The sequence below is a fragment of the Triticum urartu genome, unplaced genomic scaffold (assembly GCF_056163025.1).
Source record: "Triticum urartu cultivar PI428250 unplaced genomic scaffold, HENAU_Tu73 scaffold2, whole genome shotgun sequence".
Lineage (NCBI taxonomy): Eukaryota > Viridiplantae > Streptophyta > Magnoliopsida > Poales > Poaceae > Triticum > Triticum urartu.
Window position 1 is genome coordinate 505,232 of NW_028260368.1, and position 12,830 is coordinate 518,061.

The window sequence follows — 12,830 nt, forward strand, 5'->3', positions numbered from 1 at the left end:
AAGTTATGCTATTGAAAATTCGTTCCTCTAGCAGTTCCGGTTTGAGCATTCCGTTCCCTTTTTCAAACTCCACTTCTTTTCATATAGCAATCCCTGATCAAAGAGAGAACAATATCCATTTCAAAACATTTCTAACAGATTCCTTAGTTCGGACCGACGAAGTAATGTCACTCGACTATTATCAACCTGACTGCAATCTTTTTCTGTCGGTAAGGATTGCACCAGAGCACCTTCTACTTCTAATAGGCCATGAACTATAGATAGAGAAGAATCATTCTGAGCGAGTACATAAGAAGCGATCCACTTTTTTTCATCGGTTCCAGGGGAAGACCAAAGATCTTGCGCGGCAGGTCCGCCAGAAAAACTCAAAAGAGAAAGAAGTCTCGTTAATCTCTTCATGCTCGTTCCAAGTTCGAAGTACCTTTTGGCCAAAGAAAAACCCGCTTCCTGACACGATTGCCTCTTTATCTTTATATAGATAGATTCTATGGGGTTATTACTTAGTAAGTCTATTTTGTACAAGAGCCCCTCCTATCTGATAGAAAAGGGTCCCATGATCCCGAGCCGATCTTACCTTGGCTCGCAAACCCCAAGTTTGTCTATGAAGAGCTAATCTAATTGTATTTTTTTCTAGAATGGATTTCTTATGTGGAATACTAATGGATAGGGCTTCGTTGCTAAGTGCTACAAGATCTAGTGCACTGGAACTCGTGGTTATGGACCCGAATCCTTTAGTATGGAACATTGTCTTTTCCAAGTAAAAACCCCTAGTATATGAAAGAATGAAAAGGTGCTTTCGTTCTTGTGGAATAAGAAGCCCTCGTACCTTAATGAAAGGAAAATCGTAATTTTTCGTTAGGTATTTGACCAAATAGGATCGTCCAGTTCCTACAGAACCTATCACTAAAATACCCGATAGGGCTAAGCGGAACGAAAAGGGTTTTCCATGAGATGGTAAATGAAAACGATTAGTCCCACACGAGGTTTGGGAATAAGTGATTGTCTGATAATGAGCAAGGAATATACGTCTTTCTGCTAAAGAGGATCTATTAAACTCATAATTCATTAGATCCTTGTTATCAATGCCAACTAGGTATCATAAGTAAATGGATCCCGGTTGTTCAATCCTTTGATAACCAAGGTCATTCTTTGCTAAAGAGAAATGATCACTATGAGTCAGACTCAATAGAATTGGATCCATTCCAAATAGCGAGAATTAGGATTCTTGATCCCTCTCAATCTCTCTTTCAATTCGAGGATCCAGAGAGGTGTTTTCATAGTCATCTCCGAATATTTGCCATCTCGGAATATTTTCGATTTCATTTTTCTATGATATGTCTTTCTATATGAAAATTGGTTATTTACGATGTACGATGATCCCTGTTAAGCATCCATGGCTGAATGGTTAAAGCGCCCAACTCATAATTGGTAAATTTGCGGGTTCAATTCCTGCTGGATGCACACGAACGGGAACATTCCATAAGTCTATTGGAACTGGCTCTCTATCCATGGAATCTCATCCATCATCCATACATAACGAATTGGTATGGTATATTCATACCATAACATAAGAACAATAAGAACTCGAATTCTTATCGATACTGGAACTCAGAGCATAGGAGGGAAAGTCGATTTATGGATGGAATCAAATACGCAGTATTTACAGAAAAAAGTCTTCGTTTATTGGGAAAGAATCAATATACTTTTAATGTCGAATCGGGATTCACTAAGACAGAAATAAAGCATTGGGTCGAACTCTTCTTTGGTGTTAAGGTGGTAGCTGTGAATAGCCATCGACTACCTGGAAAAGGTAGAAGAATAGGACCTATTCTGGGCCATACAATGCATTACAGACGTATGATCATTACCCTTCAACCGGGTTATTCTATTCCACTTCTAGATAGAGAAAAAAACTAAAGGAGAATACTTAATAATACGGCGAAACATTTATACAAAACACCTATCCCGAGCACACGCAAGGGAACCGTAGACAGGCAAGTGAAATCCAATCCACGAAATAATTTGATCCATGGACGGCACCGTTGTGGTAAAGGTCGTAATTCCAGAGGAATCATTACCGCAAGGCATAGAGGGGGAGGTCATAAGCGCCTATACCGTAAAATAGATTTTCGACGGAATCAAAAAGACATATCTGGTAGAATCGTAACCATAGAATACGACCCTAATCGAAATGCATACATTTGTCTCATACACTATGGGGATGGTGAGAAGAGATATATTTTACATCCCAGAGGGGCTATAATTGGAGATACTATTGTTTCTGGTACAAAAGTTCCTATATCAATGGGAAATGCCCTACCTTTGAGTGCGGTTTGAACTATTGATTTACGTAATTGGAAGTAACCAATTAGGTTTACGACGAAACCTAGAAATCGATCACTGATCCAATTTGACTACCTCTACGGGATAGACCTCAACAGAAAACTGTTGAGTAACGGCAGCAAGTGATTGAGTTCAGTAGTTCCTCATAGAAAATTATTGGCTCTAGAGATATGGTAATATGGAGAAGACAAAATTGTTTGAAGCACGCACAGAACCGGAAGCGCCCCTTGTTTCAAAGAGAGGAGGACGGGTTATTCACATTTAATTTGATGGTCAGAGGCAAATTGAAAGCTAAGCAGTGGTAATTAAGACCCCCGGGGGAAAATAGGGATGTCTCCTACGTTACCCATAATATGTGGAAGTATCGACGTAATTTCATAGAGTCATTCGATCTGAATGCTACATGAAGAACATAAGCCAGATGACGGAACGCAGAGACCTAGGATGTAGAAGATCATAACATGAGCGATTCGGCAGATTTGGATTCCTTTCCTATATATCCACTCATGTGGTACTTCATCATATGATTCATATAAGATCCATCTGTCTAGAGATCGTCATATACATCTAGAAAGCCGTATGCTTTGGAAGAAGCTTGTACAGTTTGGGAAGGGGTTTTTTGAGAGAAAAGAAGAATCTACTTCAACCGATATGCCCTTAGGCACGGCCATGCATAACATAGAAATCACACGTGGAAGGGGTGGGCAATTAGCTAGAGCAGCAGGTGCTGTAGCGAAACTCATTGCAAAAGAGGGTAAATCGGCCACTTTAAGATTACCATCTGGGGAGGTCCGTTTAGTATCCCAAAACTGCTTAGCAACAGTCGGACAAGTGGGTAATGTTGGGGTGAACCAAAAAAGTTTGGGTAGAGCCGGATCTAAGTGTTGGCTAGGTAAACGCCCCGTAGTAAGAGGGGTAGTTATGAACCCTGTGGACCACCCCCATGGGGGCGGTGAAGGGAAAGCTCCCATTGGTAGAAAAAAACCCACAACCCCTTGGGGTTATCCTGCGCTTGGAAGAAGAACTAGGAAAAGGAAAAAATATAGCGATAGTTTTATTCTTCGTCGCCGTAAGTAAATACGTAACTAGGAATATGGAAAATTGCATTTTTGGAATTTGCAATAATGCGATGGGCGAACGACGGGAATTGAACCCGCGCATGGTGGATTCACAATCCACTGCCTTGATCCACTTGGCTACATCCGCCCCTTATCCAGCTAAAGGATTTTTTTCTTTTTTCCATTGATCATTATTCTATTTATTCTGACCTCCGTACTTCGATCGAGATATTGGACATAGAATGCCACTCTTTAAAAAGGAAAAAAGGAGTAATCAGCTGTGACACGAAAAAAAACGAATCCTTTTGTAGCTCATCATTTATTGGCAAAGATAGAAAAGGTCAATATGAAGGAGGAGAAAGAAACAATAGTAACGTGGTCCCGGGCATCTAGCATTCTACCCACAATGGTTGGCCATACAATCGCGATTCATAATGGAAAGGAACATATACCTATTTACATAACAAATCCTATGGTAGGTCGCAAATTGGGGGAATTCGTGCCTACTCGGCATTTCACGAGTTATGAAAATGCAAGAAAGGATACTAAATCTCGTCGTTAACTGAATTCTGAATAGAAAGATTAAGAAGAAAAAAAGATTCAAAATAAAGACAGAAATACCCAATATCTTGCTAGAACAAGATATTGGGTATTTCTGTCTTCAAAAATTCTTATATGTTAGCAGAAAAACCTTATCCATTAATAGATGGAACTTCAACAGCAGCTAAGTCTAGAGGGAAGTTGTGAGCATTACGTTCGTGCATTACTTCCATACCAAGGTTAGCACGGTTGATGATATCAGCCCAAGTATTAATAACGCGACCTTGACTATCAACTACAGATTGGTTGAAATTGAAACCATTTAGGTTGAAAGCCATAGTACTAATACCTAAAGCAGTGAACCAGATTCCTACTACAGGCCAAGCAGCCAAGAAGAAGTGTAAAGAACGAGAGTTGTTGAAACTAGCATATTGGAAGATTAATCGGCCAAAATAACCATGAGCAGCCACAATATTATAAGTTTCTTCCTCTTGACCAAATTTGTAACCCTCATTAGCGGATTCATTTTCAGTAGTTTCCCTGATCAAACTAGAGGTTACCAAGGAACCATGCATAGCACTGAATAGGGAACCGCCGAATACACCAGCTACACCTAACATGTGGAATGGATGCATAAGGATGTTGTGCTCTGCCTGGAATACAATCATAAAGTTGAAAGTACCAGAGATTCCTAAAGGCATACCATCAGAAAAGCTTCCTTGACCAATAGGGTAAATCAAGAAAACAGCAGTAGCAGCTGCAACAGGAGCTGAATATGCAACAGCAATCCAAGGACGCATACCCAGACGGAAACTAAGTTCCCACTCACGACCCATATAACAAGCTACACCAAGTAAGAAGTGTAGAACAATTAGCTCATAAGGACCACCATTGTATAACCACTCATCAACAGATGCAGCTTCCCAAATTGGGTAAAAGTGCAATCCGATCGCCGCAGAAGTAGGGATAATAGCACCAGAGATAATATTGTTTCCATAAAGTAAAGAACCAGAAACAGGCTCACGAATACCATCAATATCTACTGGAGGGGCAGCGATGAAGGCGATAATAAATACAGAAGTTGCGGTCAATAAGGTAGGGATCATCAAAACACCGAACCATCCGATGTAAAGACGATTTTCAGTGCTAGTTATCCAGTTGCAGAAGCGACCCCACAGGCTTGTACTTTCGCGTCTCTCTAAAATTGCAGTCATGGTAAGATCTTGGTTTATTCAAATTGCAAGGACTCCCAAGCACACGTATTAACTAGAATATAGATAATAGAAGGCTTGTTATTTAACAGTATAACATAGACTATATACCAATGTCAACCAAGTCAGCCCAAAGATTAGCTATCCATATAACTAAATTAACCAAACCAATAATTTTGTATTTGTAAATGAAGTGAGTCAAAGTGAAAAACTTTGATGGGTCTTTTCTATATGGGTTGCCCGGGACTCGAACCCGGAACTAGTCGGATGGAGTAGATAATTCTTCCTTGTTACAATAGAGAAAAATCCCTCCCCAAATCGTGCTTGCATTTTTCATTGCACACGACTTTCCCTATGTAGAAATAGCCAATTTCTATTCCAAAGAGGAAGTTCTACTAATTTTTTTAATTAGTAAGTTGATTCACCTACTCTTTATTATAATAAAAAGAACATTTCAGAATGAAAAATAGAAAAGTTTTTTCTTGATCATTTATCAACCCTTTCCTGTTTCTTAATTTCGTCTAATGATTAATTAAGAGGGTTGACCAGGTCATTGATACGTATAATATCCAAATACCAAATACGCTCAGTGTGTGATCCACAGAAAGAAAAAAGAGTTGTTTTGGTGAACATCAAAGAAAAAACTTGCTCTTCTTCCATAAAAAATTCTTCTAAAAATGCCGAACCCAATCGTTGCATAAAAGTTCGTACCGTGCTTTTATGTTTACGAGCTAAAGTTCTAGCACATGAAAGTCGAAGTATATACTTTAGTCGATACAAAGTCCGTTTTTTCGAAGATCCACTATGATAATGAAAAAGATTTCTACATATCCGACCAAATCGATCAAGAATATCCCAATCTGATAAATCTGTCCAAATGGGTTTACTAATAGGATGCCCCGATCCAGTACAAAATTGAGCTTTTGATAAGTATCCTATGAGGAGAGTAGCGGGGACTATGGTATCGAATTTTTTCATTCGAGTATCTATTAGAAATGAATTCTCCAGCATTTGATTCCTTACTAACAAAGAACTTTTTTGTACACTTGAAAGGTACCCCATAAAATCGAAGCAAGAGTTTGCTAATTGGTTTATATGGATTCTTCGCGGCTGAGTCCAAAAACAGAAATAATATTGCCAGAAATTGATAAGGTAGCATTTCCATTTCTTCTTCAAAAAAAAAGTGCCTTTTGATGCAAGAATTGCCTTTCCTTGATATCGAACATAATGCATAAGAGGATCCATAAAGAACCATAGGGTTTTCCGAGAAAAACCAGGGTACATTATCCCAAAATGTTCCATCTTCCTAGAAAAGTGGATTCGTTCCAGAAAAGTTCCAGAAGATGCTAATGGTAAGCAAGAAGATTGTTTACGAAGAAACAACAAAAAAAATTCATATTCTGATACATAAGAGTTATATAGGAATTGAAATAGTCTTTTATTTTCTTTTTGAAAAAAAAAAATGGATTTCATTGAAGTAATAAAACTATTCCAATTCGAATAATAGTTGAGAAAGAATCGCAATAAATGCAAAGATGGAACATCTTGGATACGGTATTGAAGGAGTTGAACCAGGATTTCCAAATGGATAGGATAGGGTATTTCTATATGTGATAGATAATCCAAATGCAAAAATTTGTCTTCTAAAAAGGGAAATATTGAATGAATAGAGCGTAAATTCTGAAACTTTGGTATTTCTTTTTCTTTCAGACAAAAAAATTCCCGTAGCGAGAATGGGATTTCCACAACGATCGCAAACCCTTCAGATAGAATCTGAGAATAAAACTCAGAATAAAAATAATTTTTGTAATCCAATAATCGATCTTGGTTAGGATGATTAACCGAGTTATCCAAAAAATTCTGCTGATACATTCGAATAATTAAACGTTTCACAAGTAGTGAACTAAATTTCTTGTTATTACAACTAACAACTATTTCCACAGGTTCAGAACCATTTAATCCATAATGGTGGGCAAATGCATAAATATATTCCTGAAAGAGAAGTGGGTAGACAAAGTATTGTTGACGAGATTTATGTTTTTCTGAATACCCTTCGAATTTTTCCATTTGTATTTCTACTTGAATCAGAGAGAAGAAGCATTTCTCGGTTTATCGAATGATGATACATAGTGCAATATGGTCAGAACAGGGTGTTGCATTTTTAATACAAACCCTGGAAAGAAAGGGAGTCTAATCCACAGATCTTTTTCTGCTCCTTTTCTACCCAATTAGTTTATGTTTGTTCTAATTAAAAAAAAAGAACAGAACAAGTTTTTTATTTTTGCAGGCCAATCGCTCTTTTGACTTTGGAATACAGCCTCTTTATCAATATACTGCTTCTTTTACACATTCAATCCATAACATCCCTTATTCAATCCATAATCAAGAATAATTAGGATTTCTAAAAAAAAAAAGAAAAAATAAAGGGTCCACTCATAGGAAAACCCAACCTTTCCCCGCATCCGGCACTAATCTATTTTTAACGTCTAATTAGAGCGGGGAATCATTCCAATTAGGAAGTTCAGCTCGTTGCTTTTTATTTTACCAGAATTGGAGCCAGGCTCTATCCATTTATTCATTAGACCCAGAAAATCGTAATTTTGGATTCCATTCAAAAAAGATTGATTTTATTACGACATGCTATTTTTTCCATTCATTACCTTTGAGGATCAGTCGTGGTCTTCTAGACTCTACCAAGAGTCTGGACGAATTTGTTGTTTCATCCAAATGTGTAAAAGATCATAGTCGCACTTAAAAGCCGAGTACTCTACCATTGAGTTAGCAACCCAGATAAAAAAAGGATCTTAGATACGATCGAAATCCAAAAATCAATGGAATTACACCGCGCGCTTCTGTCAAAACATTGAACTAGCAAGACATCAAAAGATTTTTTTTATCGACCATGAAAAACACTCAAATGCCAAAACGAACAGGTCCGGTGAAATTCCACTAAAGTAAAGTTAAAAAAAGAGCGACCCTAATCACGATGGCCAAATTCTCCTTATTTTTAGCGATTTTTATTAACAAAAAATATATATTATAAAAAATATATATTATATTGTATGAGAATACATGCAAGAGGAACACCCTTATCATTTGAGCGAAGTGTAGGCGGAAAAATTGAATATGGAGTGAGGATAAAGAGACCCATCTATCTACAAATTCTATTTGTTCAATAGACCTTTGTCAATGGAAATACAATGGTAAGAAAACAAATTAGATAGAAAAAGTAAATAAAATAGGGGCTTATGTTGGATTGGCACGATATAATATAAATCCAAATAGGATTAAAAAAGAGAGGTAAATTGTGTCTAAATAATTAGACAACTAGGAATACTAATAATCTTCTCCTATCCTATTTTTTGATTCATTTAGTTCTTCAATTAACTCAAAGTTCTTTCTTTTTCTTTAAAGAATTCTGCCTTCCTTAAAATATCATAAACAGTTCTTGTTGGTTGAGCACCCTTTTCAAGGAAATAGAGAATAGCTGGAACATTTAAACAAGTTTGATTCTTTATCGGATCATAAAAACCTACTTTTTGAAGATCTCTTCCTTCTCTTCGAGATCGAACATCAATTGCAACGATTCGATAGACAGCTTATTGGGATAGATGTAGATAAACAACGCCCCCCCCTAGAAACGTATATGAGGTTTTCTCCTCATACGGCTCGAGAAAATGATTCGAATTTCTGTCGATAATAATAGAAATTAGACTATGACGTGCATTAATTTCCTTACAGAAAAAACAAATTTCATTTATACTCATGACTCAAGTGGGCTAATTTTGCCTGACAAACTTCGAAGGCAAAATCCTTCCAAAATTTTTGAGTCGTCTTTAAACTCTTTTCTTTGTCTCATTTCGAACGAATTGACTTTTATTCCTTATTCTAATCCAACTCTGTTGTTGAGACAATTGAAAATTGTGTTTACTTGTTCTGGAATCCTTTATCTTTGATTTGTGAAATCCTTGGGTTTAGACATTACTTCGGGAATTCCTATTTTTTTCTTTCAAAAGAGTAGCAACATACCCTTTTTTCTTATTTCCTTCGATAAAGCATTTATCTCTTCTATAGAAATCTAATAAGAGGGATTGATTCTGATATACTTTTATTGGACTTTCTTCTTATTTTAACCTTTCGATTTATTTCTATATTAAGGATAGACTGACAAAGTTGGCCTAATTTATTAGTTTTCACTAACCCTAGATTCTTTCCCTTGATAAAAAAAATTCTGTCCTCTCGAGCTCCATCGTGTACTATGTTACTTAAACCCAGCGCAAATTTGGTTCGGAACGAATAGAACAGGCTATGTCGAGCCAAGAGCATTTTCATTACTATGGAAAATGATGGATAGCAAAATCCACAATCGATCATGTCCTTCAAGTCGCACGTTGCTTTCTACCACATCGTTTTAAACGAAGTTTTACCATAACAAACATTCCTCTTTTCATTGCAAAGTGGTATAGAGAATTGATCCAATATGGATGGAATCATGAATAGTCATTGGTTTAGTTTTTTTATACTAATTAAAACTTGCTATCTATGGAGCAATATGGATAAAAGAAAGTAAGTATTTATCCGGGAAGCCTCCGCCAAGATCCAATTTATTTAAACCCATATTAAAATTCTATCATATGAATGAAACATAGTTTGAAAAAGACGACTAAACAAGTTTGCTTAAAACTTATTTATTCTTAAATTTCCACCCTCAACGGATGGCTCGAGATGATCAATCTTGAAGTGAGAAAAGAAGGATTGACTCTTCCTCAATAAATAAACTATCAACCTCCAAAAAAGTTTAATTAATTTAATTACTAGAATTAGAATTCTAGTAGTAATATATTTTTTCAGTACCAAAAACAATTAACTATAATAACTAAATAAACTATTCCAATGAAAAGATTGAAAGTTTTTGGTAGTTATAGAATTCTCGTACTTCTTCAACTCGAATACCAAAAGGAAGAAAAAAATATGACTAAGTGATTTTATAGTAGAGGCATATCCTGAATGTGCTTGATAGATCCCATTTTTTCATGAAAATAAAGATAGTCAATTTGACTGGACTTAAGACTTTATTATGTTTTCTGAGAAAGAATAAGATATCATTATTCTCTTTAATAAACTTTTGTCTCGTACGGAATACTATATGATTTCACCGTTTGTTTCATCAGAAACAATCTGGGACGGAAGGATTCGAACCTCCGAGTAACGGGACCAAAACCCGCTGCCTTACCACTTGGCCACGCCCCATTTCGGGTTTTATGCGACACTAATAAACACTAGTATGTTTATTTGTTATTCGTCAATACCATTTCAATTACATAAAAAAGGAGGGATATTCTCTTGCTAGTATTCTACACATGCGGATAATATAGAATCAAAAAAATGCATTGATCATTACATGGAATTCTATTAAGATATTATATGAAAGTCGAATTTATTCCACTCTCATTTGAGAGTGCGAATACAAGGAGGTATTTTGTGTTTGGGAAAGTCCGAAGAAAAAAGATTTTGAATCTGCCTTTTCCTTCTTTCCCTTAAAAAAATAACTCAAGAAAAATCCAATTATTTACTCTACAAGAATGAAATGCTTGTTATGCCTAATATACTTAGTTTAACCTGTATCTGTTTTAATTCTGTTCTTTATCCTACTAGTTTTTTCTTTGCCAAATTACCCGAAGCTTATGCTATTTTCAATCCAATCGTGGATATTATGCCTGTTATACCTCTATTCTTTTTTCTATTAGCCTTTGTTTGGCAAGCTGCTGTAAGTTTTCGATGAAATCTTTAGTACTCTGTATGCCAAATTGAATGATGTGTTCATTCCAAAAAAATTTTAAAATGGGTAAAAGCCGAGAAGTTTTATATTTTTATATTATGAACCTTCGATTCTAAAATTTAAATTCTTCTACATTGAATGGGTAGCTACAGCAATAAATTTGGATCAGCCTTTCTACTCCCCTGCACCTAGGTTGAGCAGGTACCTAAAGGTACCTACACAATACCTAACCACCTAACCCTATTTTTGCTATTGATAAGAGTGCTTATTATAAAAGAATTCTTGCAATTTTTTTCAAGAATTCTTTTTTGCATTTTTAGGTATAAAAAAAAACCATCCTAGTGGATCCGTGTGGTAAGGAAAAACTGGTAATCTATTCCTTAAAAAAAAATCTTGGAGATTATGTAATGCTTACTCTCAAACTTTTTGTTTATACAGTAGTGATATTCTTTGTTTCACTCTTTATCTTTGGATTCTTATCTAATGACCCAGGACGGAATCCTGGACGCGAGGAGTAAAAATTCAGTTTTTTTTTTTCTTATTGGATTTGTTTCGTACATTTATCTATGAGAAAATCCGGGGGTCAGAATTCTTTCCAATTCGAAAGTCCCAAATGATCCAAGGGAGCGGAAAGAGAGGGATTCGAACCCTCGGTACAAAAAAATTGTACAACGGATTAGCAATCCGCCGCTTTAGTCCACTCAGCCATCTCTCCACGTTCCAAAGCGAAAGGTTTCCGTGATATGATATAGGCAAGAAATAAGAAATAACGGTTGCAAAAAACCCCTTTTTTTTCTTTCAAAAGTCTATAAAAATTATATTGCCAATTCCATTTTAATTATATTCTTTTTTCTTAATGTTAATAAAAAAAGAAGAAAATTCTTGTTTTTTCTTTCTAAAAATCGATATTGGCCGAGAGACAATCAAATAGATTTTCTCTTTAGCGGGCATTTCCATATAGGACTTGTTATAATTATAATAAAACAAGCAGGTTATATAAAAAAAACGCTTTTTTTGTCGATTATTTATCAAGAAAGCAAAAAGGGTTCTTATCAAATCCACCATAAAATTGGAAAGAAGCATAAAGTAAGTAGACCTGACTCCTTTAATGATGCCTCTATCCGCTATTCTGATATATAAATTCGATGTAGATGAAATTGTATAAGCGAATTTTTTTTATTTCCTTAGACTTAGACCGCGCAAGACAAGAATTTTTCGCTATTTACGATTTCATATTCTTGTTACTAGATGTTCTATAGGAATAAGAAGAAATCGCAACTCCTTTGCGCTACACATAAAATTGGATTTCGAAGGTCCATTTTTTTTTTTCAGAATCCTCTATTATTTTAGTTCTTCCACCCATGCAATAGAGAGGGAATGGGAAAAGAAGGGTTACTTTTATTTGCATTTTTCCCTTAAAAGATAGACTTTGAAATAGGAGTCTTGGAATAATGCTGAATTCAAAGGTTTATTTCTTTCTATAGTATAAGAAAAACAATTTATTTCTATTTCTATAGTATAAGAAAAACAAATAAATAGTATAAGAAAAACAAATCGAATCAAATTCATGGATTTACCACGACCTCGGTTGTGACTGTGACTCCATAGATAAAAATGGGAAATTTCTCTCTTCGAGACCATTGAAAAAGGGCATTGAACGAGAAAGAAATCGTCCACAGATAATAAAACTATCATATGCCTTGGAAAGTGATATGAGGTGCTCGGAAATGGTTGAAGTAATTGAATAGGAGGATCACTATGACTATAGCCCTTGGTAGAATTCCTAAAGAAGAAAATGATCTATTTGATACTATGGATGACTGGTTACGAAGGGACCGTTTCGTTTTTGTAGGATGGTCTGGCCTATTGCTCTTTCCTTGTGCTTATTTCGCTTTAGGG

The 12,830-nt window shown here is 35.8% G+C and overlaps 1 non-coding gene across 1 annotated transcript; it reads right to left on the reverse strand.

Moving 5' to 3' along the window:
- Positions 1–11,558: 11,558 nt before the first annotated feature.
- Positions 11,559–11,646, reverse strand: TRNAS-GCU (transfer RNA serine (anticodon GCU)). Its single transcript has one exon. It is a non-coding gene; the product is annotated as a tRNA-Ser (tRNA).
- Between the last annotated feature and the right edge of the window lie 1,184 nt (positions 11,647–12,830).